Source organism: Eumetopias jubatus, unplaced genomic scaffold, assembly GCF_037043125.1.
Source record: "Eumetopias jubatus isolate StellerSeaLion01/CBP00866 unplaced genomic scaffold, mEumJub1_p1.0 scaffold_3, whole genome shotgun sequence".
In the NCBI taxonomy this organism is placed as follows: Eukaryota; Metazoa; Chordata; class Mammalia; order Carnivora; family Otariidae; genus Eumetopias; species Eumetopias jubatus.
Window position 1 is genome coordinate 40,135,643 of NW_028274809.1, and position 27,449 is coordinate 40,163,091.

Genomic DNA, 27,449 nt, shown 5'->3' on the forward strand with positions numbered 1-27,449 from the left:
AAATGAGCAAACAAAGCAGAAACAGACCCATAAATACAGAGAACAAACTGATGGTTGCCAAAGGGAAGGAGGTGGGGAGTGGGCAAAATGGGTGAAGGGAGTGGGAGGTACAAGCTTTCTGTTATGGAATGAATAAGTCATGGGGGATGAAAGATACAGCATAAGGAACATAGTCAATGGTATTGTAATAGCCTTGTATGATGACAGAAGGTAGCTATACTTATGAGCATATGAGCATAGCATTACATAATTATATACAGAGTTGTCAAGTCTCTGTTGTACAATCTGAAACTAATGTAACAATGTGTCAACTATACTTCAGTAACATAAATAAACAAATAAATGGATAAAAGTGTTAACATTTAAGAATTCTCAAAGCACTATATAAGTTCAGTGATCAGGACATTATTTGTTTTGTTTTATTTTTAATTTTATGGGGAAATTGGTGCTCAAAAAAGGTATGTGAGTTGTTCAAGGTTATAAGGTAAGACTTCCAAAATCTGGAACCTTAAGCCAAATCTTCTTGCAGAAAAGCCAACACTGTTTTTTTTTTTTTATAACATCCAAATGCACTATCCCCAAACACTACTAGAGATCTATAATTCCCATAGTATATCTTTAAAAATAGTAACATTTTCAATAGCTAGAATATATGTTACAAAATTTTAATCAATAAGATACTCCTCCCACATTCTCTTCCTCAATATAGATGTCTTTTAGCTTCTCTTAATAGTTGTTCTTATAAATCAGTAACTAGGTTTAGTCCAGCAATGCTCAGCACATATGAATGAAATAAGAAAAAAATTTATTCGGTTATACTGTCCTTCAAAACCTAAACTTATGGTGTGAATTAAATAACTATTGTGTAATAATAGAATGATAAGCTAAAAGTTAACTCTTAGTATAATGGTTTAAAGAAATACATTGATGTGGGACGCCTGGGCGGCTCAGTCGGTTAGGTATCTGCCTTCGGCTTGGGTCATGATCCCAGGGTCCTGGGATCGAGTTCCGCATCAGGCTCCTTGCTCGGCAGGGGGTCTCCTTCTCCCTCTGCCTGCTCTGCCTGCCACTCCCCCTGCTTGTGCTCTCTCTCTGACAAATAAATGAATAAAATCTTTTAAAAAAACAAAAAACAAAGAAATACATTGGTGTGGGTGTGCATAGGTGCCCTATTAACAAACTCGGATATCCTTTTGGCTTATTTCGAACAAAGTTCTGTATTGACAGACCCCAAATCTGCTCTGGTTCTGCCAAAAACTCTGAAATGTCTGAAATTTTACTCTTGTTAGCTAACAAATTAGCCTGTCACAATTTCATGAGTGCCAGTAGAACAAATGAGACTCCCCAGTGAGAGACAAAGGGCAGGTTGTTACTCATACCGAAAGCAGCAGCCACAGTATCAGCATTTGTGGGCTGGTTCCGCAAGCCCCAATTACTACAGGGTGACATGAAGCGGGCCAGATGACACAAGTACCATGGGTTGCGTCACAGAAAAGTAACCCTAAGCTTAGAGAGCTGGGATCTTTTTATGATAGATAGTAGCCGTGCTAGTCCTCCTCTTCAGAAAGAGGCATTTTTATTGTCCTAGATAGTGAGTGTAGTTGCACTGGTAGAGACAGTATCTCTGTCTTCCACGGTACCTTATAAACGTCCTTGAAACAGTAGCCCAGACAAAGAGCAGTCAGCGTCTCACTGGTGAGAGGTGCAGAAACGCTAAGAGACCTCTGAGAATCACTTCCCAACAGGTTGGTGCACATCTTCCTCAAGCTGTCTGTTAGATTGTTCTGAAACTTGCTTTACAAGTTGCAATATTTAATTGATAATACAACTGCCTTGTAGGTACCTTAATTGCAAGTTTCTTTCTGTTATTCTTTCCATGTGATTTCATTGGAGAAAAAGGCCAAACTGCCATGATAAACATGAATTGAATCCATCTGCTGTAACTGTTTCTCTTCACAAACAGAAACACTGATCCTGTCCCAAAGCTTCAAACCAAACTCAGGTTCTAGGGCCACTCTGATTCCATAGTGATCTGATTTTGCTACAGACTTTTTGTTTCTTGGGACATCTGCCTTGATCATTGCACCAGCAGATCTGTTCTCTCAGGCTGAGGTCTTGTTTTTTAACTCCAGATGCCCCCAGAAACTAAGTCCTCATCCTGGCCCCAACCCAGCCTCTGGGCCATGCCCCAGCTGTGTGACCCTTGTCACCGGCTGGGCTGCCCCCTTTGTCATCACGTTTCTTCTGCAGCCACCCTCCCTGATCTTGTGTCCCTTTCATTTGGGCATTAACTAAATTCCTCAGCATGATTTTCTTGATATTAATCATCTATTTGAAGAACCACTTTACTATTATCACCTAACTTTATTTATTCATCATATAGCTCCTGACAGACTACTAAGTTTGTGGATCTGGGACAGATTGTGAGTTTGCAGTGGAATCCCCAAATACTGCATCTGACTGGTCCTGATTATCTGACTGGTACCGTCTGTTGGCTATTCCTGGAAAGATCTCAAACTCCTGCCTGACCAGTATGTGTGCTCCCAATCTGGCTCCAGGCTCCCAGTGTCCATTCTGAGAACCATCATGCTTTGTAACTACAAGAACTTCCCTTAAATTCCCTATACCTGCCACAGTTTTCTTTTTGAAAGAATTTCTCAACATGTTAATAGTGCTAGATATTGTAGCAAAACATCTAGCAAAATCTAGTATTTTCATCTCAACAATCCAATATTTTCTTTACAATATTAAGGTCTTTTAATATTTTGAATTTTGTTAATGTGAGTATTAAACTGTCAATGAGGCTTTATTCATTTTTGAAAGTTTTCCACAAATGAATTTTACATATTCACAGCCCCAGTGTCTCCTCTTGTCTAAAAAACAGCACTGTACAGCTATCTAACTCAAGACCTTTGTTTCTTTGAAATAGCTTTCCTTCTCAGTTTGTGTATGTATCTATTTAAGTGTGTTTGTGTGTGTGTGTGTGTGTTCCCTCTGATGTGGGTTATTATGGCTCACTGCTAAAGAAGGGCTCTCCAATTTCTAATCATCTTTAAGGGAGGGAAAAAAGATTTATTTTGAAACACTCATAGTTTGTAGAAATTTTGAGCCCCAAATAGAACAAAATGTTAGAGGATTATAAACGCACTAATAATAAATAGCATAATATGCACCAATAGTCAATATATGTCTAACATGCTGTGAATAATATATGCTCTTATATAATGAGGTATCTAACCCATATAGGTTAATGATTAGGGGGCTAAAATCTTCAGCACATGAGTCACGAATCAAAATAATTCAGTTTACTAGGCTTAGAAAATGGCAAAGTTCACAATAACCTCATGGTGTCAATTTAATTTTGCCAGAAAAACACAAACCCAAATAAATTAGGAGATGCAACTTTAATGTCAATTAATCTTTTTTCTAACAAATGGAATCATCTCTCGGTCTTAAATTCTAACCAGGTTAAAAGGCATTGTCCAAGTTTTATTTCCAAGAGGCTGCAAACCCTTATGATGGTTGGTCATGCAAAGGAAGGAGTTTGTCCTAAATTATGCAGTTCCACATTCACGGGAAACCCTTTTCTGATTAAACTTCTGTTACCCTTGAACTCTTTGAGCAGAAATGATGATGATTTATACCTAAAACCCACTACTCCCGATCTTTTCCATTTTTTCTTCTTTCATGAATTTTAGTTACTTACCTCAAATCTTTTGAGAAATGATGAAGTATGAATAGATGAGTAGATGCATGCTGAGAATAGATGGATAATAGGATAGATGATAGATACATACATACATATATACAAAAATACATAGACAAATGCCCAGCACTATTTATTAAAAAATCTGTCCTTCTTCATTTATCTGCCGAGCTACTTCTGTCAAGGCTCCATATGTGTGGTGTTCTTTCTGGGCTTTCTGTGCTGCTCCATTACTCTATTTATCTACCACCGTCTTAATTACTACAGTTTATTATAAATATTAACGTTTGGTGGAGCGAGTGTTTTCACCATTTACTTTTTTGTATGTGTCTTCTCCATTCTTTGACCCTTTGTACTTACATGTACATTTTAGAATCTTTCAAGTTCTACTGAAAACAAAACAAAGAACCCTATTGAAATTTTCATTGGAAGTACATTCAAGCTCTAAATTATTTTTATTTTCAAATCCATATTCATGGTATATATCTAAATAGATTTCTCTCAGTAATGTTTTAGTTTCTACATTGGTGGCCTTGCATGCCTTCTGATAAATTTGTTCTTAGATATGTGATAGTTTTCAGCTGTTTGAATGATATCTTTTAAAATTTTATTTTCTATTTTTTGTTGGTGTGTAGAAATCAAATTGATTTTTTTAATAATTCACTTTAAATCCAAACATTTTCTGAACTCTTACTAATTATAATAATTTGTGGAGCCTCTGATTTTCTGTCTAAATAATTTTATCAACTATAGACAATCAGTTTTGTTTCTTCTTTTCCAATCTTTTTTTCCCCTTCTACTCAACTGGCTACCACTTCCAATAGTGTTGTCTGGGTGTGGTAAAAGATGAACCGGTTTTAAAGGAGAGAGTTCAACATTTTCTTTTTTTAAAGATTCTATTTATTTATTTGAGAGAGAGAGAGAGAGAGCACGAGCAGGGGGGGAGGGGCAAAGGGAGAGGGAGAAGCAGGCTCCCCACTATGCCGGCTCCATCCCAGGACCCTGGGATCATGACCTTTCTGGGATCATGACCTGAGCCGAAGGCAGACGCTTAACTGACTGAGCCACCCAGGTGCCCCAAGAGTTCAACATTTTCAGCATTAAGTGTATTATTTATTCTAAGTTCATTGTAGACACCAAATATCTGCTCTAGTTTGCTCACTGATTCTTTTAAAAAGGATATAAAGTTTTATCAAATGCGTTTTCTATATCTTTTGAAAGGGCTACAATCCAATAATGTTGGGAATTTCATTAATTGATTATCTAAAGTTAAATTAAGATTGAAATCCTGAAAGAAAATTGTCATAATATATTATCCTTGTTTGAAGATTGACATTCTGTTGGCTAATATTTTGTTTAGAAATTTTCATCTCAGTTTATGAATAAGATTTGCCTATAATATACCTTTCTTGTAATATCCTTATAAAATTTTGGTATAAAGGTATACAGTTACACTACTCTTGTAATACAAAGGGAGTATTCCCAATTTTTCTGTCCTCTTGAATGGTAGAACTCACTAGTAGAGCCAATTAGGCCTAGGACTTGCTAGTAAGACTAATTTTTTAAAGAAATTTTTTATTACTAATTATATTTAATGGCGTAGAATTGTCAAGGTCTCTCTTCCAGAATAAATTTTGATAAATTACGTTTTTCTAAGGATTTTTAAATTTCATATACATTTTCAAACTTATTGATACGTTTCTAAATAATATTATCTGCTTAATTTCTGCAATACCTCTAGTGTTGTACTTTTCTCACAGCTGATGTTGATAGTTTGATTCTTGTCTTTTTCTTTGTTTATTCTCACCAGAGGTTTGTCAGTTTTATTGGTCTTAAAGACTTTTGGCATTGTTCATTCTCTGTATAACCTCTGCCTTATATTTAATATATTTTCCCTTTCACTATTTGAGAACCTGGAGAGGCTGTGTCTAGAATTAATCATTATATCTTTTTTTAAAGCTGTAAATCAGTTTAAGGAAGTTTCTCTCGTTGAAACCGAGTAAGTCTTGATACAGAAGAGGTTGCCACTCATAATGGTAAACTTAAAACAGCATTAAAAAGTAGCATTGACATAGTGCTCTACAGTTTATAAAAATGCTTGGATATACATTTAATTTCAAGCAATCCTTACAGAAACTTACTAATGTAATTCTTATAAGCCACTATAAGAAATATAATAATCGAGGTCTGAGAATTCTTCAAGGCCTCACTACTGCTAAGCGATAGAGCAGAAACATGGATTCCTGGCTTTAAAAGTTATGCTATTTCCAAAATAATATGGGCTCTTAGACTATTAAGCATATTTCCCCTTGTATTTTATTGAATTACTTGTTCCTGTTATTTCTCATAATATTATTGTTATCTGTCTTCCATGACCTATTGTGAACTTGTTTTGACAAAAATTCTCCAGCAGTGCAGGGCCTGGTACTTTCTTTGTTCTGATTGTTTCCATAAATCCTGTTCACATAGTCTTCTTCCATGATCTGTAAACGTTCATTTTATTGTAATCAAGTTGCTATAATATTCTTCTAAGAATCTCCCAAATATTAGTTCCAAATCCTAATCTTTTCAAGCAGTGGAACTCTTTCAGTCTGGCTAGATTTTAGTTTCCAGGGCACATCGTTTATTTGTTTTCTGTAGTGCTGTCTTTAAAATAGTTTTGAATATGTGGTTAATTTCTGAATGCACATTACCATTCTTTCTAGCACCCTCTCTTCCCTTGGCAATGCATGTAAAGGCATGTGTTGCCTGAGAAAATATCATCATCATCATCTATTCTAGAAAGAAAAACTGAAGACTCTTCTTTTTAGATATGCACAATTTTTAAAGCCTTAAACAGATGATGGATGTTAAATACTTCCCCGCAGAGTGAATGTAGCTTAATAACACCAACGATCTCGTGGGAAAGTCAACCCTTGGTTTTACCCAGCAGGTTGTTCTCACTTTCCTTCATGAAAGAACTGGTAATGTTACTTTCAAGCTCACTGACATATTATAAATGCCTTTCTCAATTACCTCTTTTGTTTATTTCACTGGTTCTCTGGTTATCCTTGCTTAACAAAATGCTTGGATCCCAGCAGAGAAGCCCTTTGAGACCTACTTAACAGTTGCCCCTAACATTAAGAAAAGGACCCCAAAGGATAAACTGCTTGGCATCCACATGAGAGGCAAGCTGTTGACTGGCATCAATGAGAAGTTTTAGGGATTAATTGAGCAGAGGATGAGAATGGGAAACTAGTATTCTGGCTCTGCCTTCATCAGGTCTTCACAGTATGACTTCATTATTCCAAAATGAAAGTTAAAAGGCTGTTCCTATTAAAAATAAATGAAGTAGATCATTGGAGTGTTTTATATAGAAAGAAAGGGATGGTGAGGTGTGACAAAGGAGTTGTGTTGAGAGTTCAGGCCTTCTTTTGAACATGCAAAAGAACACGTCTTATAACATTACTTGCGTATAGAACAATAGTAGGCATGGCCAAACAAGGAAACAGTACCAGGTGGGCAAATAAAAAGAGACCAAGGAGAGAGGGATACTATGGCACTTCAGGAAAGTTACAGATTGGCTTGAAGCAATACTGCACCCCTGCTACCATTCATCCCCCTGCCACCACCAAGCCATACACCGCCTAAACCTACACATGCACTTTCCAGGTTTATTTAACCCAAGTACTGAAATCTATTGGACATGCAATAAACACACCTCATTGCTATTTACCTTACCTTCTTAAAATGCACTGCTACCAAAATTGAGAAAACAGACATGTTTTTGGCTGTTACGTGTTTTAACACCCCCTTCTGGGAAAAACTATGTTTATAATCATTGCAATTCTATTTAAAGAAATATTTTCGACATCAGGCCCTTTTGGATCTTGAACCACATTCACCATCAGGAAAGCCATATCATCACGCAGCAAAGAAAGTAAAGTCAATGCCCAGGGGTGATTGATCATTATTTCTCCCTCCAACTCTCCAAAAATGCAGAAAATACTTTTCTTTAGCAAATGGTTTCATGTTAGTCAGAGGAAGGCAATTTCCAAAGGGAGAGAAGAGTAAACAGTATCAAATGTATCAGAAAGGATGAGTACGAGGAGAGACCACTGAGTTTGCAGCTAAGTAGATATAGGTGACTTTACTGGTGCAATTCAGTGATTGAGGGTGGGCATAGAGTATATGAAAGATGCAGCAGTAGAGGCCTGGACTGCAGAAAACTTCTGCTTCCAGTCTTGTCCAACTCCACTCCATTCTCTGATCATTGCCTGAATGATCATTCTCAATCTGACCACTTTATTCTCCAACTAAAAGTTTTCTATTGCCTTCCTATTTACTACACAGCATAGTGTACCTGTTCACAATGTACCTACTCATCCTTCATTCCACTCACCCTTCAACTACCAGCTTTTATTTTAAACTTTTCCTGATCTAGCAGGTAGAATTGAAAACCCTCTTCTTTGTGCTCCACCATACCCAGAACACATTTCTCTCATATCCCTGACAACATCCAATCCCATTTACATATTTTTGTGGTTATCTCTCTTAATAGAATTTAAGTTCCATGAGGGCAAACACAGTGTCTAGCACCTTGTAGAAACCCAGTACTTAATTGTAGAATGAATGAGAGTGATGGAGAGGGAGGAATAGAGAATAATGATGGGTGGGTTAACCTTAGAAAAAAAGAACACCTTCACCTCCAAACAGGAGGGAAGGAAAAGAAGTACTAACGTAATAAAAAACAAATTGATATAATTTGGAAACCAAGAAGATGAAAAAAGAATCAAATATCAGCTCGATGGAAAACTAAAATTTGTATAGGAAAGGGATAGTATATACAAATAGGATGAACTTGACACTGGTCTGAGCAACTGTAGCTCTGTGCTTATCTTCAGGGATGCCTGGAACCATAATACCCTTGGCTAGAATTGGAATAAAATGCATTACCTGGGAATTTATAATGTGCAGTTTGAATTCCAAAACTTCCCTAGTGGCACCCAGTAGCAAGTAGTCTAGGTTTTTTATTGAGAATGGAGAGTGATGGTTTGCATCTAGTTTAACCAGTTACATAGCTTTATTTTAGCTTTTGACTGATAATTTATAAAAGATTCCTCAGGGAACTTGTACTCAGCAGCTCTGAGACAAAAGTATCTTACCCATATCTTGGTGAATCATAATCCAAAGACAAAGCATATTCTGTAAAATTGAGAAAGGACTGTGGGTGCTGTGCCTAGCAATCTCAGACCTCTCTGATGTTTACCTGTGCTTTCTTTCTCCTGCTCTACTATAACCTTGAACTTTATCAAAGCTATGTTATCAATATACACCATATAATCCTTTCACTTCTCCATCCTCATGTACTTGATGCAATTGGCACATTGTGTAGAATATTAAAATGACCCTTGACTCTGTAACTTAAATGATGGCTAAGGCTTTGGGAAGAAGAAAGACTGAGGAAAGGGAGATGCAAACCTTTGCTGATAGGCTGACTCCCTATCAGGTAGAGGGGAAGTCAGCCAGAAATTTTGTAATTTGGGTTACTTTGAAAAAATGAAAGTAGCAGAAAGAACTGAGGATGCCAAGTCCACCAGATTATGGTTGGTGATCCTAAAGAGAATGGACACCGTGCCAAATGAGAATCAAGCAGATATTTCTTTTGATCAGAATGTGACTTAGTCTAAATGAGAATCACTAAAAAAAGACTACACAGGTTGCAAGGGGAGGAAATCAAAGACAAACAAAACACAGTAACTCATTTTTGGAACATTATAAATAGCTCCCTGGGAAGCCTCTGCTAAAATGGATTTTATACATTCAGATCCAAGGAACTATTTCTCTTGTATTAGGTACTGCTGAATGGAAGACTATGTTTTGTCTTACCCAGGATCCTTAATTAGTTGCAGCTTTTACAGAAATGTCATTAGGTCAAACTTCCTATGTATAGATCTGGATAAAGGCAAGGTATATAAAACATACCTATAGAGGGGAAATTAGTAAATGAAATACTCTTAGATACTAAATGAAATAATCTTTCTGAAGCTTCTAAATGTTGAAAATATTAGCAACTTTGGATTGTTTATATGATGATACTGTGTATCCCCTAATTTTATGCCTTTGACTTAAATGATGAGAGTTTCTAAATACTTAGGCTCCTTCATTCTACCGATGGATGAGTAGGGTTAGGTAAGAGAAGCTGCAGTTGGCCTTGTGGTTCATTTACTATGAGTAGAGTTGAATGACAAAAAAGATTAGAATTATACAGAAGAAAGAAAAAAAACCCTCAACAATTAAATTGTTGGGGGGTGTGTGGGGGTGTTTACATGGTTAGTTTAAATGTGAGTGGAAAAGGAGGAGATAGATGGAATAGCTAGTAAAATTTTAATGGATCACTATATGAGATTATATGATCCAGCTGCTTTACCAAATCCTCCATTTATCCTAGATCTGATGAATTTTGAAAATTTAATGATGACATAAAAGCAGAATCTTCAATCTCTTCCAAAGTAGTACTATTTAAAACAGTGAGTGTTTAAAAAGGTTATTCTGAATGACAAGATGGCCAGAGACTATTACAATGTCCCAGCAAGGAAACTAAGGTCATTTGGATCGGTATGCAAGAAAACCATCCAGGGTGGTAAAGAAATGATATTAAAGGGTTGCCTGGGTAGTTCAGTTGGTTGAGGATCCATCTTGATTTTGGCTCAGGTCATGATCGCAAGGTTGTGGGATCAAGCCCTGTGTCAGGCTCCATGCTCAGCAGAGAGTCTGCTTGGATTTTTCTCCCTCTGCTGCTCCCCCCCCCCCATCTCTCTCCCTCTTTCTCTCTAAAATAAATAAAGTAAATATTTAAAAAAAGAAATTGCATTAAAACTTTTAGACACTGGTGCACAATATACAAATATTCCTAAACCTGCTAATGAAAGGGTAAAGAACAATGCAATCAAGTTAGCAGAATAAGATAAAATATTCAAAAATAAAAATATAGTTCAGAGTAGAATTTAAAATGAAAGTTATGTAAGTTTGTTACATCACCCCTACCAGAATTATTATGATGTATGAATGAGGAACTCTTGCCTTATCCAAGCCCTTAGGAAAAAGGATGTGTCATCAAATCTACTCTTCATTCTCTTTTAACTGGGCATGTTAGATGGGGAACTTTAGAGCCACCTAAATCCACTCAAGTGCTAAATATAAAACAATATAGGATACCTGGGAAGGGGTGAGGAGAGAGGAAGGAACATCAAGAAATTTCAGTCTTGAGGGGCACCTGGGTGGTGCTGTCCAGTTAAGCATCTGACTCTTGGTTTCGCTTCAGGTCATGATCTTTGGGTTGTGAGATTGAGCCTGGTGTCAGGCTCTGTGCTCACTGTGGAGTCTGCTTGAGATTCTCTCTCTCTGCCCCTCCTGCTCATGCTCTCTCTCTAGGATAAATAAATAAATCTTTGAAAAAAAAAGAAATTTCAGTTTTGATTGAAGATAGGACAGATGCAGGTGAATTAGTATCCATAAATTTCTTGTTCAATAGTCCAGTATAGTATATAAGAAAAGATAATGGATTCTGGAGGATAATTCTAAACTCTAGAGGACTGAATAAAGAGGATCCTTCAGTAGTATCAGCCATTTCTGTATTAACAATTCAAGTTTTGCAACAAGCTAAGAGAGATAGGTATTCTGTGCTCAGTTTGGCTAATGCTTTCTTGTAGATTCCTGTTTAGAAGAAAGTCAAAATCAAATTTGCATTCATGTGAAACAGACTCCAGTACACATTTGCTGTGCTCCTATGGGGATATTTAAATTATTCTCCTTATTATAATAACCTGGTGAGAAGAAATGTTGATTTATTTCAATTAAAAAGTGCTGTTATTCATTACATCAATAACATAATGTTGATATCTAAATCTAAAAGTCAAACTAAGCATGAATTCCAAATGTTGATTAATTATATAACCACCAAGAGTAGCCAATTAACCCAGTTAAAGTATAGGGTCCAGCACAAATAATAAAATTTTGCATAATTACATGGGCTAGAACTACTAGCAGCATTTCTCAACCAACCACAAAGAGTTATTGTCTCTCTAGCTCCAAAATTAAAACAAGAGGCACAAAGATTGCTTGGTTTCTGAAGAAATCACATACAACATCTGTAACTTTTATTGGCTCCCATTCTTATAATAACAAGGGAAAAAAAACTGAACTTGAATAATGCTTTGAACATCATCAGGCTCTCTTGAAGCCTCAAATGGCCATTGACCTATACAACTCCACTCTAACTGATACACAAATGATTTGAGAAATATAAACAGCTAGAAAACTCAAGCTGGCTAAAACTGTTGGCAAAAGCCCATACTGCCACCCAGCAGTTAAGGAATTTGGACTAGAATATTACCCAAGCCTGCCTCATAAGAAGCATGGTTCACAGATTGTAGCTCAAGGATAGAGAGCCAAAACTCAGTCTAGAAGTCCACTGCATAACAACTAGTTGATCATTTCATTTTGACTGAAGAAGGAAAACATAACTCCACTCAATGGGCAGAATTAAGAGGGGTATTCCTTGAGGAGCTAGATAATAAAAATGATGTATATGGATTCATGTTATTTTTAGGAAGTGGCCAATAGATTGGCAATATGGGCCAGCAAGTGGCCCTTAGAGGACTAGAAGATTAGAGAAACCCCAAGGGGGGTGGTGTATGAAAAACTTTATGCACTTCTAGAGGAAACAAAAGTGGGGTAAGCTGATGCCCATTTAAAAAAAAACAACTTCTGAATTCGTAAGGTCACTAAAACTAAGTAAATACACTGTTGCCTTCAAAGTAGTTTCCTGGATGGTGACAGATATTAACTGGACTGTGGTGATCATTTTGCAATATAGACAAATATCGAATTATTATTTTGCACACCTGAAGCTAACATAATGAATGTCAATTATATCTAATAAAAAGAAAAAGAGAAAGAATGTAGTTTCTTAGGTATACAAAATCAGTTGTCATGAGACATTCAGTCAATCAATCAGCAACAACAAAAAATAGATGTATCCCACTGTGTGCTCAAAAAGTGATTAACAATTATTCCATTTAAAAAAAAAAGATTTTATTTATTTTAGAGAGAAAGAGAGAGCTCATGAGTGGAGGAAGGGACAGAGGAAGAGGGAGAGAGAGGATCTCAAGCACACTTTGCACTGAGTGAACCCAATTCAGGGCTCGATCCCACAACCCTGAGATCATGACCTGAGCTGAAGTCAAGAGTTGGACACTTAACCAACTGAGCCACCCAGGTGCCGCAACAATTATTCCATTTTTAACACTAAGATCAGAGACTAAAAGCAACTACGGAGTGCCTATTGAGAATGTCCAGGCCGGTTAATGAATTACATTAACTCATCACACATGTCCCCATGATTGTCTTGACCATCCACTAGATTTGGATATACATCCCAGGTAATTGAAGCAAATATCTCTAACAGTACTAGAGGCCTAGGAAAAAAAAAAAAAAAAAATATATATATATATAATGTCAGTCCTGTCTCCTGACCCCTCACTTATATATCATTGATGAAGGAACAGGTATAATACAATAGTAGGTATAGTACAATAGTAGGTATAGTACAGTAGTAGGCTAAGATACATCATGAATGGACTTATCATATAGTTTGCCATCTACAGATTAGTTAACTGAACAGAAATTAGCATGTACAATTAAAACGTGCTTATTGGAGGGATAGCATCAGCAAGATGGCAGAATAGGAAACCCCAGATCCTACTTCCCTCCATGAACACACTGATTCAACAATACATGAACCATTTCCCTTTGTGAGATATCCAGAGACCAGCTGAGAGACTCCTGTAGCCCACACAATGAAGCCATTAGGAAAAATTGGGACCCTCTTGCCAGAATCCCTCCCATCTGGCACAGCACCACATGATCAGGAGGAAACTCCCAGCTCTCAATTTCTCCCTGGAGAGGGAAGGAGAGGACTGGACCATATATCCAACATTCTGAATTTTCTGATGGCTTCATCCAAGACTGGTTTCTGTCTTGCCTGAATGTCAGAGTTAACAGGAAGTCCCAGGTTGTGAACCACTAAGAATAAAGCTGATGGCTTGAACTAGTGCACATTCATTGGTCATAGCCTCCCACCCCCACTGTCTCAGTGAAGAACAAGTAGATGAAAATACTTAAATATAAAATTCTCCTTCAGCAGGGAAAGACTTGGAGTATCTATCCAACATTCCAACTTCAGAGGGCTGCCCAAGGGACTAACTTCTTTATCACATGTCTTAGAACATTGACAGGACTGGCATACTCTAGATGCCTGGGGGCCACTGAGAACAAAGGTGACAGTTTTGGCTAATGTACACTCACTGCCAGAGCCTGTCCTGGCTCAACAAGACATGATTAGGAAAACTCACAACTCCCAGCTTCTCTTTGTGGAGGGTAAGAGAAGACCAAAATACACATCTAACCTTCAGTCTTTTTGTGGGCTGACCAAGGGAATGATTTCAGTGTCACCTGTCTCAGAGTATTGATGATACTCTGGATATTCTGGATGTCTGGGGGCTGCTGAGAACAACAACAAAAAGAGCTGGGCAGTATGCAGCTCTTCCAGCAGACCCATGATATAGCAGACAGATGCCAGAGGTAGCAAGAGATTAGAAACTCCTGGAAAAAGAAACTGGCAATCTCTCTGATTAGGAATTTACATATACACATCCAGAGAAGACATATACTTAGGGAAAGTTTGAGAAGCCCCCAGAGTCTGTAGCCAGGCTTATTGGTGAAGGGTTTCCCCTGTGCCATGCCAATTGATAAAGCTGGGAGAGTTGGCTTGTATTTCAAATATGTAGTTACCAACACAAAATGTCAAGGAGCTCTAAAAAAAAAAAAAAAGGAAACATAGTCCAAACAAAGAAACAAAATCATTCTGCAGATACCAATCCAAAGAAATAGAGGTATATGAATTATTTGACAGAGAACTAAAAATAACCATCACAGAAGTGTCAGCAAGCTCTTAAAAATGATTCACAAACAAAATGAATACTTCAACAAAAGTTTAAAAATATAAAAAATAAAATAAAACCTGGGAATGTCAGACTGAAGAATATAACAAACTGAAAATCACTGGAGGGAATTCAGCACAGATTTGATCAAGCAGAAGAAAGAATCAGCAAATTCAAAGACAGGTCATTTGAAATTACTTAGAAGAGCAAAAATAAAAAAAAAAGAAGGAAAAAGAATGAAGAAAACTTAAGGTTTTTTTGGGTACCAACCAATGGATGAATATACACATTAAAGGAGTCCCAGAAAGTGAAGAGAGAGAAAGGAACAGAAAGCTTATTTAAAGAAAAAAAAATGATTGAAGACTTTCCAAATCTGGGTAGGGAAATGGACATCCAGATTCAAGAGACCCAAAAGTTTCCAAATATAATGAAACAAAGATGTTGACACCAAGACATATTATAATCAAAGTGTCAAAATTAAAAGAGAGAATTTTGAAATCAGTAGGAGAAAAGCAACTTAACAAATACAAGGGAACACCCAGAAGACTATCAGTGAATTTCTCACTGGAAACAATACAGACCAGAAGGAAATGGGATGGTATATTCAAAGTGTGGAAAGAAAAAAAAACAAAAAATTGCCAACCAAGAATATTATATCTGGCAAAACTCTCTTACAAAAATAAGGGAGACATAATGACTTTGCCAGATAACCAAAAGCTGAGGGATTACATCACCAGTAGACCTGCCTGACGGGAAATGCTGAAGTAATCCTTCAATTTTAAAGGAAAGGACACTAAACAACAACATGAAAGCATACAAAGGTTAAAAAACAAACAAAAAACCAAAACAAAAGCTAATTACAAAGGTTTTAAAAAAACCCATTAGTTAAAGAAAAAACCCATTAGTAAATATATAAATACAGAATCGTGTAATACAATAATGGTAGTCCATAAATCACTTTTAATTCTAGTATTGAACTTAAATATCTATAAACAGATCAATAGTTAACTGTATGTGTCAGCTTGACTGGGTTAAAGGATGACCAAATATGTGGTTAAAAATTGTATCTGGATGTGTCTCCAAGGGTTTTTCCTAAATAAATTAGCATATAGATATTCATATATATTGAGTCTGTTTCTCTGGAGAACCCTGACTAATAAAATGGATAAAGAAAATGTCATCTATATGTACAATGGAATATTATTTAGCCATAAAAAAGAAATCCTATCATATTCAACAATATGGATGCAGCTTGGGAACATTATGCTAAGTGAACTAAGTCAGCCACAGAAATAAATACTGCCTGATTCCTTTTATATAAGACACCTAAAGTAGTTAAACTCAGAAACAGAAAGGGAATGGTGGTTGCCAGAGGCTAAGGGTAGGGAAAAATGAGAAGTTGCTATTTAATGAGTAAAGTTTCAGTTACACAAGATGAAAAAGTTCTAGAAACCTGCTCTACAACCTGGTGATTATAGTTAACAATACTTTACAATTAAAAGTTTGTTAAGAGGGTAGAGCTCCTATTATTCTTTTTAACCACAATTAAAACAAACAAAAACATGTGCTTACTGGGGATGGGGATAAGACACTGAAGAGATGACTTAAAAAATCAAATGAATGATATATTTAATATGCATGGGAATAAAATCACTATTGGATAGATTCTTAAAATGCTATCACTTTTATAGATAAGGAAGAGGAAATAAGAAAGACCTTGGAACTTATTTAAACATGTAAACTATTTCTAATTTTTTCCCCCTGTGCTTGATCTTGTAGTTCCAGGATCTAAATTACATCTTATGGGTTCCAAAGTAGAGATTAGTTATTAAACATCACACAGCTACAGTATATCTGAATATTACCACCTGAATTCCTAAAGGAATGGTGGTATGAGATGTTACTGTTTCTCCTCTCCTGTCTAAGCTGGGAATAACAATTACTGCCCCTTTCCTACCTAGTGGACAAGACAGTCCTATAAGTTTTTACATACCCAGCACAACTCCATATGACTGGGAATGGGTAAAGGGGAAACAATGGCCAGATTCACATAGGCCAGCCTTATAAGTCACTCCTCTTGCTTAACCTGATAACCCTACCCCAGGAGGGAGATCTGGTTGAAAATGAATGATAAATAGAAATAAGAGGAAGTGACTGTTGAAGGTAAGTAAACTTATAAATGGATAATAGAAAAAGGAAAGTTAAATTTACTTTGGTACCTGTTGAGTGGGTGAAAAAAAAAGAAAGATATTATTTCTCATATATCATAACAGATTCCCATAAGGTGAAAGCTATTTTTCTCTAGAAGCCTCCTCCTCTCTTTAAAGCTAAAAGTCCATGATGGTTCCCATTGAATTTAAGAAGCAAGCAATCTGAAGTCATCTATGTGATGCATCTCCATAATGCTATGACATCTTATAGATAAATGCTTGAAATTATTATTTTATAGAATACATCTATTAGAGAACAGACCTCTTTTGAGAGGTAACATCGTAGAACTTTTGCCTCCTGAATATAATTACTCCAGACTTTCAAATACAAGCTAGTAATGTGCAGAATTTATTCTGGTGATGGGAGCAATAGGGACAGTGGGTAGATCCAGTTTTCAGAGACAACATTAAAATCTTCAGGGATATGTCAGAGTAGTGTCTTCATGAAACTATTCTGTGGAATGTGAATCAGGCCCTTCTGGAAATTCTGTGAGTTCCATGGTATTCTTTAATAAATTCTTTATTTGCTTAAATTAACAGGGTTGCTTTTATCAATTACAGTCGAAAACCTTGAGTATTACCAAATCACATACTTAAAAGTAAGGAGCTGTTAAATAATAGTCCCCAAAATGTGGAACCAGATAAATACAATATGTAGGGACAGAATTACATAACATCTTACCATTTAGTTGAGGACACCGGGGAGTCTTGTTATGCAGCCATGAAACATTTGATTCAACTATTTCCTGTACCTTCAGATGTAGGACTAAGGCTCAGACAGTTGCAATGGAGGCTATAAAATAGGGAAAGAGGTAGGATAAATTCAGAATGTTAGAGTGCATTTATTATCTCAGATAATTTTCAGTAAGGTCAATATAGCACAAGGAAAGGACAGTCTGTAGGTCATTAGTCTAGAAGTAGAGAGAAATGCAGCTTTGCTAAGAGAGAAAATATCTGTCTGTGACCTACAACTGAATTGGTTGAGAGAACCCCTCATTAGAGAACGGCAAGGTTGGATAATTGGAACAGAGGTAAAGAAGAGGACACTTAGCAGAAGAGAAAACTTAGAGGACTCTTAGACTGTCTCTGCTGGACAAGGGGACAGTAGAAAGTCAAGATCAGATTCGGAGTGGGGCCTATCCCACCAAGGAAAGTGACTCAGTATCATAGGTAATGACTCTTGTATATGCACCAATGAAGGCAAGATCTGGGCCGTTTACTACTTAACATCCCATGGAGAAAATCCAAAGTAAAGCAGAAATTCCTTAACTCTGAAACACCCCCGTTTTACTACTTGACTTCTTTAAGAATCAAACGCATTTGGTCTTTGCCTAGGGTTTTGAAAATCTAATGTGTGAGGAAAGTTAGCTGACCACAAAACTAAAGCTGAAAGAGGTACACAACGTTAGCTCAGTCTAGGAGCCAAACTGAGATCTCAAGCCATGTCTGACCCTGGGGCAGTTACTTCTCTGCTTTCTCTAAACTTCAGTTTCCTAATCTTTTTTTCTTTTTTAAGATTTTATTTATTTATTTGAGAGAGAGAGAATGAGAGATAGAGAGCATGAGAGGGAAGAGGGTCAGAGGGAGAAGCAGACTCCCTGCCGAGCCGGGAGCCCGATGTGGGACTCGATCCCGGGACTCCAGGATCATGACCTGAGCCGAAGGCAGTCACTTAACCAGCTGAGCCACCCAGGCCCCCTCAGTTTCCTAATCTTTACATTAGGGCCTGTCTCTTGCATTTATGTGAGAACTTAAAAAAATGAAGAAGACATCAAAGCATATTCCCAGGCACAAAGCAAGTATTAGAAAACTATTCTTACGGGTTTTTATTACAGAACATTTATATGGAACATATATGTTAATGGACATGGTCAAAACTGTCATTTGGAATTTTTAAAGATACTTTGTTTTTTAAGATTTTATTTATTTGTCAGAGAGAGAGAGAGAGATACAGAGCACAAGCAGGGGCAGTGGCAGGCAAAGGGAGAAGCAGATTCCCCTGCTGAGCAGGGAACCCGATGTAGGACTTGATACCAGGACCCTGGGATCATGACCTGAGCCAAAGGCAGATGCTTAACCAACTGAGCCACCCAAGTGTCCCTTAAAGATACTTTCTTAATTAAAAGATTATATGATTATAACTTTTTAGCTATGGCTAATAACAAAAGGTTCACAGTAAAACTCTGATAGTTTAAGTTTTTCATTATATAAATAACAAAGATAGGGACTTTAGATATATAAAAAGCAACAAAGATAATCAGGGATTTGTCACATAATAGGGAATATGCAAAGGAAAATATCCTAATACAGATGGCAAAATAATCTCTAGATTGAGACTCTCCTCCTCTCAAAGTTTAACAAACTTCCCTGAAAAGGAGAAATTCAACCAATATAAGGCACCAGCAGCAATAAACACACAGGAAAATGTCATGATGCAGACTTTGGTTCTTACATAATTAAGTCTACTGCTTGCCCTATTCCCATGACACCAACCCAAAATTGGCACTAGGACAAGAAAGAAGGTGAATAAACAAAATCCTAAAAATCCTTATTAACACAATCTCCATGCCCCTTTCTTATCTTCCTTGGAAAAAAGGCAGATTAAAGAGGAGGTGTCACTCTGGGAAAAAGTTAAGAGAAGCCATAAAATGTGGATGTTCCTCTTTATCACCACATGTTCTCAGTAGAGCAAGATAAAAAGAGATCCTCACTTCGGTATCTCTGGGCTAGGAGAAAAGCAGATGAGGAGGAAAATAGCCATAATCACAGAAGACCAGTAAACTGTGACTTAGGGGAACTGATAGAATAGAGAAGACAGACTTTTGAGGGAGCTAGAAGCTAAAGGATAAATAGTGATTCAGTGCAATTATATAAAACAATAAAAACCAAAGAAACTCCAGCTACATCCAACAATAGAGGAATCTCATATACGTAATATTGGACTAAAGAAAAAAATTCATTAAGAATACACACAGTTTAATTCCATGTTTTTGAGAAGTGCAGAAATAGTTTATCAGATACACACATTACAGATTTTTACTTTAAAGCAGAAAAATGTACATTTATTTGCCTATATTTTGATATCATGGGTTTTTTTATTCCCAGTATAGACCTACAGATTAGTTGATCTTCAATTTTTTTCATCACTGATAATCTCCAATGAGAAACAAAAACGTCAAAACAACCATAAGGCATGGGGCACCTGGGTGGCTCAGTAGGTTAAGCATCAGCTCCAATCATGATCCCCAAGTCCTGGGATCAAGCCCCTCATCGGGCTCCCAGCTCAGTGGTGGGGGGCCTGCTTCTCCCCCACCTCTGCTGCTCCCCCTGCTTGTGCTCTCTCCCTCTCTCTCTCTCATAAATAAATAAAATCTTAAACAACAACCATGAAGCAGACTGAGTTCAGAATCCTTCAAGGAATTTATCAATGTATTTTTTTTTTGATTCTTCATCTAGTTGTCCTAATTCTTGCTATTGTATTTTATGTTTTTTTTTTAAAGATTTTATTTATTTATTTGAGAGAGAGAGAATGAGAGATAGGGAGCACGAGAGGGAAGAGGGTCAGAGAGAGAAGCAGACTCCCTGCTGAGCAGAGAGCCCGATGTGGGACTCGATCCCGGGACTCCAGGATCATGACCTGAGCCGAAGGCAGTCGCTTAACCAACTGAGCCACCCAGGCGCCCTTATGTTTTTTTTAATTTTATTTTATTATGTTATGTTAGTCACCATACAATATCAATGTATTTTCGTTCTTTTGGTGCTACCTCAGTTATATCAGATTTGATAGAAGTTTTTTTTTTTTCAGGAATTTGTTTATATCAAATTTTAAGAAAGCATCCAAATTACTTTTTATGGAAACATCTCTTTTCCTTATCACATTATACCAAATGAGTTTTTTAAATGTTTAATCAAATAATATAATCATAACTTCCACAACTGGCAAAAACATTTTTGGGAACAAACACAACTTAGTCTTGACAAGCATGCAGTCTAGTCAGTGAAAGCAGAAATACGTGGACATACTAGGGAGAGCCTGACCAGCCACAAGTCATGGGCATCAGTGAGTCTGTTTTATAGATGGTATATGGAGTATCAGCTAATTGCGCAGGTTATTTGAGTAGAAGACAGCTAAGTAAGTGACATTGAATAAAACTGAGATTATCTAATGACAGTAAAAGAAGAGGAAAGTGTCAGATAAATGGAATTAGAAGAAAGATCATCAACTGGAGTGGGGGGTGAGGAACAGACAATGATGATTCAATAAAAGCTGTTTAGCATTCCTGAAGTACTTTATGCAACTGGAGCAGGAAAAAAATATTTCAATTCATAATAAAAGGAAGTTTTCATTAAAAATAAAAAGAAACTAAATCTGAAAATAGAAAGACACAGTATATTCCAGGGAAGGTTAAGATCAGCAGTGATCTTTTTTTTTTTAAAAAAAAAGCTTAAATTATACCGAATTTCCAAGACAGGAAATATTTCTTGAGCATTGAGGTAAGGAAACAAACCGAAACACTTTTTTTTAAAAGAGTAAAAAGTTAAACTGGCCTCAGAGTATTCCAAACAACATGCAATGCCAAATCAATAGAGTAACAAGGTTTACACATTTCTGGGGTAATAGGGGCACCTGGCTGGTTCAGTTGATAGAGCATGCAACTCTTGACCCCAGGGTTGTGAATTCAAGCCCCACATTGGGTGTGGAGATTACTTAAAACAAAAAAACCAAACCAAATTTCTGAGATAAATAAAATGTAAACCAAGAATTTGATTTGATTCTATTTGATTTTTAAACCCAAAATTTTAGAACCAGCTAAATTGTCCTCCCAGAACACTGACAGTCCCGAAGATGAAAGAATTCCAGAAAGGTAACACTGAATATATGTGAATATAGACCCAAACTAGACAATTGATTGAATTACATTACAAAAATATATAAATGATATAAAATTTGACAATACAATAACACAATCTCTAATAATCTTTTTTTTAAAATTCTCAAAATGGTCTTTTGGGGTGCCTGGGGGGCTCAGTAGCTTAAGCAACCGACTCTTGGTTTCGGCTCAGGTCATGATCTCAAGGTCCTAGGACTGAGCCTGCAGGGGGCTCTGTGCTCAGCACAGTCTGCTTGTTCCTCTTCCTCCCCCTTTGCTCCTCCTCCTCCTGCTTCTGTTCACACTCTGGCGTTCTTTCTCTCTCTCTCTCTCAAATAAATAAATAAAATCTTTAAAAAAAAAGGTCTTTTAGGAAATAATAATCCCTATAATGAATAAGCACAGCCATTCCTTTAGTTTACCAGTTTCATTTTATCCTGTTAATTCAAGTAAAATTTAAATTAATATATATTAAACAGCATGTATCCTATTGTCTCATTTTTATAAAACTATTATTTCTGTCTAGCCTTCTTTCATTACAATGCACAGAAAGAAACAAGCAATTAAACTACTTAATGTTAACCCAAGTGTTCTTTCTGGATGGTGAAATGTGGAATTTTTTCCCTGTACAGTTTGAACTTTTTGTAACACATTTTAATGCCTTTGTAATGCATTTTATAAACATAGTAACTTTATTATTCTAAAAGAAATGAGAGAATACATAAAAAATTGGAGGTAAAATAAAGTTAAATTTTGCCTAATCATCTTGACCTGCGCCCTAACAAAGCCCTTTATTTTTATTACTCAACTGATCAAAACCTGATATTTGATTGCATAGTAAACACACCGTTAATTTAAAAAATAAATTAATTAAAAAAAACCCAGAGTGCCATACTAGCAGCCAACCCTGCAGAAGAATTTCAGAAAGAAATTTCCCTCATTAATCCCTTGTCAAGCAAAAGTACTAATTGACTTTAGAAGAAAAATTGGTGGGGGAAGAAAGGAAGTGATTTAAAAGGACTCAAGGCTTTGCCCTCTCACAAATCACACAAATGATTATTACTCTGTATGTAACAGACTGAATGACTATAATGTGCTCTGTTTAGGACGTTATTGTATTTCCCTAGTAGGTGTAGGTTTTTCTAACCTACCCAAGGTTTTAAGGCACACTGGGAGTCTTCTACTTCCAAAGCATTATGTAAATGCAATACATTAACAGCTGATCCTGTATTTGGAATGTTAAAAATGAAATTTGTTCTAAAAATTAAATGGCCCCTTTTAGAGATAAATTATAAAAGAAAATCATTTTAAGTTAGAAGAAAACTTCAAAATGTCAACACTGTCAAAACAAAAGTTACAGTATTTCAAGTTTGAGAAAAGAAGAAAGCCTTTTTATGAAGGGCAATTATTTCTTGCCTTTTCTAAATGAAGAAGGCTTTCTTTTTAATGATCTGTTTATTTCTGGTGCTGAGCTAAACTTAGATTTAAATTGTTTTATCTGTGAATATAATTGAACAATGGCAGAATCTTAAAATTTGTTACCTAGGGAAGTTGATGACCTTCAGTTGGGGAAAAAAAAATATCATTCAAATGAAAAACACCTGTCCAGATCTGAGGTCTTTATAGGTAACTCATAAAATCCAGTTAACGCTGTAGTTAACATTCTAACTATGACTTGATCTGGTGAAATTTCTGATTCTATGATTACATGTAATACTGTTTTCTAGAAGACCCATGTAAAGTATCTCAAAGCGTGAAAAACAGAGACTTTAAATGATGTGGTTTAATAATCATTTTCTTTAGTTTTCAATCCCTCTCTATTTTTTTTTAAATGAGGTATGAGGCATAATATGACTCTATCTACTTTCTCTTCTAGTGGGACCATCCTTTGTCTTTTCTGTTTCGATCAACATATGAACTTGTTATTCCTCCTGAAAAGGTCAAATAAAATGGGAAGGATAAATCATTGTTGTTGCTATAAAGTGTGTCAACATTTCTCTAATTCAAAGGTGCTGGGACTGTATATGGGGAACAGCACCACTGAAATCCACTAGCCCATCCACAAACAACTAAAAGTGACTAACCTGAAAATATTGGTATGTGAATTACCATATCTCCTTATTGTTTTAATTTTTTTTTTTTTGAGAGGGAGCGGGGGCAGGGAGGGGCAGAGGGAGCCTTCATGGGGCTTCATCTCAGGACCCTGAGATCATGATCTGAACTGAAATCAAGAGTTGGTCACTTAACCAACTGAGCCACCCAGGCATCCCTGTTTTTATCTATTTGGATAAATGAATTTTAAAAAGTACTTTGAATTAGTTCTTTCACATCAAAGAATCAATTACTTGTATTCTTGAACATTTGTTTCTGTTTTTACTAATGTAAGTGACAATTATTTCTTTAAAATAAATTCCTAAGATTTAAAATGCTCATTAGTAAGGTATGCACATTTTTCAGACTTTTGATATATATAAACAACTGTCCTCCAAGAAGTAATGCAAAGCTCTGATTTTGCTGTATTGCAGATAACACTAGTTTGTCATTTTTTATCTTTTTGGCAATTTATACTTAACCTTGACTCTCCTTTTGTGGTTTTAGTTCCCATGCTCTACTTTCTAGAAACAAGAACTAAAACACAGGTAGCTCTTGGTAACTGTGGAGTTTGTACACGAGCCTTGCGGTATCAGACCATAATTATGAGCAAAGGAAGATCTGAGAGGAGAGAAATGATTGTTGGGAAGTAATTTAAATAGCAACAGAAGGAAAGAGGGAGGGAGAAATACAAGACTCAGCATGAGTAAGAATTAGGGAAGAGTTTTAGGAAATTTGGTAGGAGGGAGAAGGTGCCTTCTTGGTAGCTTCCATAGATGAGAGTGAGAAAGAAATTTAATTATTTCTTAAGTTTGTTGTGTGTTTAAAGTGATCTATGCCCTCATTGTTTTCATTTTCAGATTTCACTAAATATGCTGCTTTTGAATTATTTTTAGAATGTTTGGATGCTATTTCTTTGAATGTACCTTTAAGCAATGGCTTTGCACCTGGGATTTCACCCTTGGAAATGTTATATCAATTGCCATAATTCATAAATCTAAAATACCGTAATGTCATTTAGAAACATTTGCAACAGGGGCGCCTGGGTGGCTCAGTTGTTTAAATGTCTGACTCTTGATTTCAGCTCAGGTCATGATCTCAGTGTGGTGAGATCAAGCCCAGTGTCGGGCTCTGTGTTGAGCATGGAGCCTGCTTAAGATTCTCTCTCTCTCTCTCCCTCTGCCCCTCCCACCACTTGCACTCACACACGCTTTCTTACTCTCTCTTTCTAAAAAAAACAGAAAGAAACATTTGCAATATGCTCTGTTATGATCTTTAATAGGACTTTTTTACATTTAATATTTTATTACATTTAATATTACTTTTATAATGCAAGAAACAAGTATATTTTGCATTTTGTCAATATATGAATATTCTGGTCTATCATAAATAAGGCTTTTACCACTGCACATTCTACTTTTTTCTCTGTATGGAATTACTTTATGGGTTTTTATTTTTTGTATTTTTAATCATGACATTTTATATTAAATAATTCATCCAGATATCTAAAAAAATTATTCACATTTATAAAGATAAATGTTTCTATTGTGTTTAAATATTTACATATTTCAAAATAAATACAAAGAAAAGAAGAAGTGTCCGGGTGTGAGAGAAGTATACCATCAATTTGTTATATCGTGTATGCATCAAAAATACATCTTTAACTTCAGGTGCTTCTCTAACTTTCAAATATTTATTACACACTTACAAAGCATCAGACATTATGCTAGCCAATAATAAAAACAGGCACAGGGTCTTTCTGACCTTGGTTGTTAGAGGGGGGGAAACACTAACCAAACAATCAAACAAATAAAAGGTAAAATTGAGTTTTTTATGTGCTACAATGTGATACACAATCCTATGAAGATTCATAATAATGGAATCTGACCTGGAAATTAATTCCTTTTTATTTGATAAGAAACTGCTTAACTTATTTTTTTATCTGAAGCTAAAAATCTCACCAAATTTTAACATATTGTTTCCCATAGCAACTATCTTTGAAATGATGTGGTCCATGTTTGTTACATTTTAGAAACTTAGTCTAAGTGTGATTGTAGCATGGAAAAGAGTTCGGAAAGAGAAACCAAATGACCCTTCCAAGGTTTCACCAAAAATATTCCCAGGTAAGGTGAGCAGAGTCAAAAGAGAAAATTTTCCATTGAAATGATAATGGAGTGAACTTTCTAGAGCAAAAGCAATAGAATTCATATATTTGAAAGAGAAGACATTCAAATGTTAAAAAAATAAAGTAAGGGAAGATCTCATGCACTAAAAACTATTCTTTGAAAACTCTTTGGAAACTTTAATATCTATGTACTGTAAGTTCACTAAGTGTTACTTTAAAAGATGATAAAAGTATCTTAAATTTCATGGGCAAATTTTAAAACTATATCTCTTTGGGATTTGATTGTTTTTTTTTTTTAAAGATTTTATTTATTTATTTGAGAGAGAGAGAATGAGAGATAGAGAGCATGAGAAGGAAGAGGGTCAGAGGGAGAAGCAGACTCCCTGCTGAGCAGAGAGCCCGATGTGGGACTCAATCCCGGGACTCCAGGATCATGACCTGAGCCGAAGGCAGTCGCTTAACCAACTGAGCCACCCAGGCGCCCGGGATTTGATCGTTAATTAGAGTTAAATGCAAATGATAGCTAAAATTTAAATGCTACTTCAATAATTTTAAAAGGAGACTAAGGAAATAAAAAATCATAAACATGTTCTTTTAAAACTTCTTTCTCCAAATTCATTCCCAAGCTTGTTAAACAAATTAGATCACCTTACCAATCAAAAACATTATAGTTTATGTTCTTTTACCTTTTCCTGCTTATATTAAAATAATAAATAAGTTGCTGTAACCATGAGACAATAATAGGTAGATCAAGGGGTAATGTTTCTTGTTTCTCTTTTAAATACCATTCTAAGTTCTCGGGCAGTTGCTCCGCTCTCTTCTGTCATTCATGGGCCCATGTTACTTTCATCTTGTTTCTCCGGCATCTTCTGGGGTATTGTCCTCATTTGCATTGTCAAAGCCGGGCTTCAAGTACATCTATGTTCAGGTCACAAGAGGGCAAATGTGGTTGTGTACCTCCGTTGCTTAAAGACGTGGGTGGGACCAGAAGTAACACAGGTTACTTCTGTTTTCATTCCACTGGCAAAAACATGGTCTCATAAGCACATTATGGGAAGAGGGAGCTGGAAAGGGTAGTCCTCAGCTGGTGGACACACCTAGCTATAATTTTACTTCCTAGCAGAGAAAGGAAAAGCAAATTTTGGTGCACATTTAGCAGTTTCCTCCATAAAGCTATTTTGTACTGAATTTAATTTTAAAAATATTTTATTTATTTATTTGAAAGAAAGAGCACAAGCAGGGGGAGCAGCTGAGGTAGAAGGAGAAGCAGGCTCCCCGTTGAGCAGAGAGCTTGATGTGGGGCTCCATCCCAGGACCCTGGGATCATGAGCTGAGCTGAAGGCAGAGACTTAACTGACTGAGCACCCAGGTGTGCTTGTACTGAATTTAAGTATGCATAAAATATTTCTTTGTCACCGGAGTTTGTACTTAAAATTTGCCACTCACCATCTTGTTTTGATCACC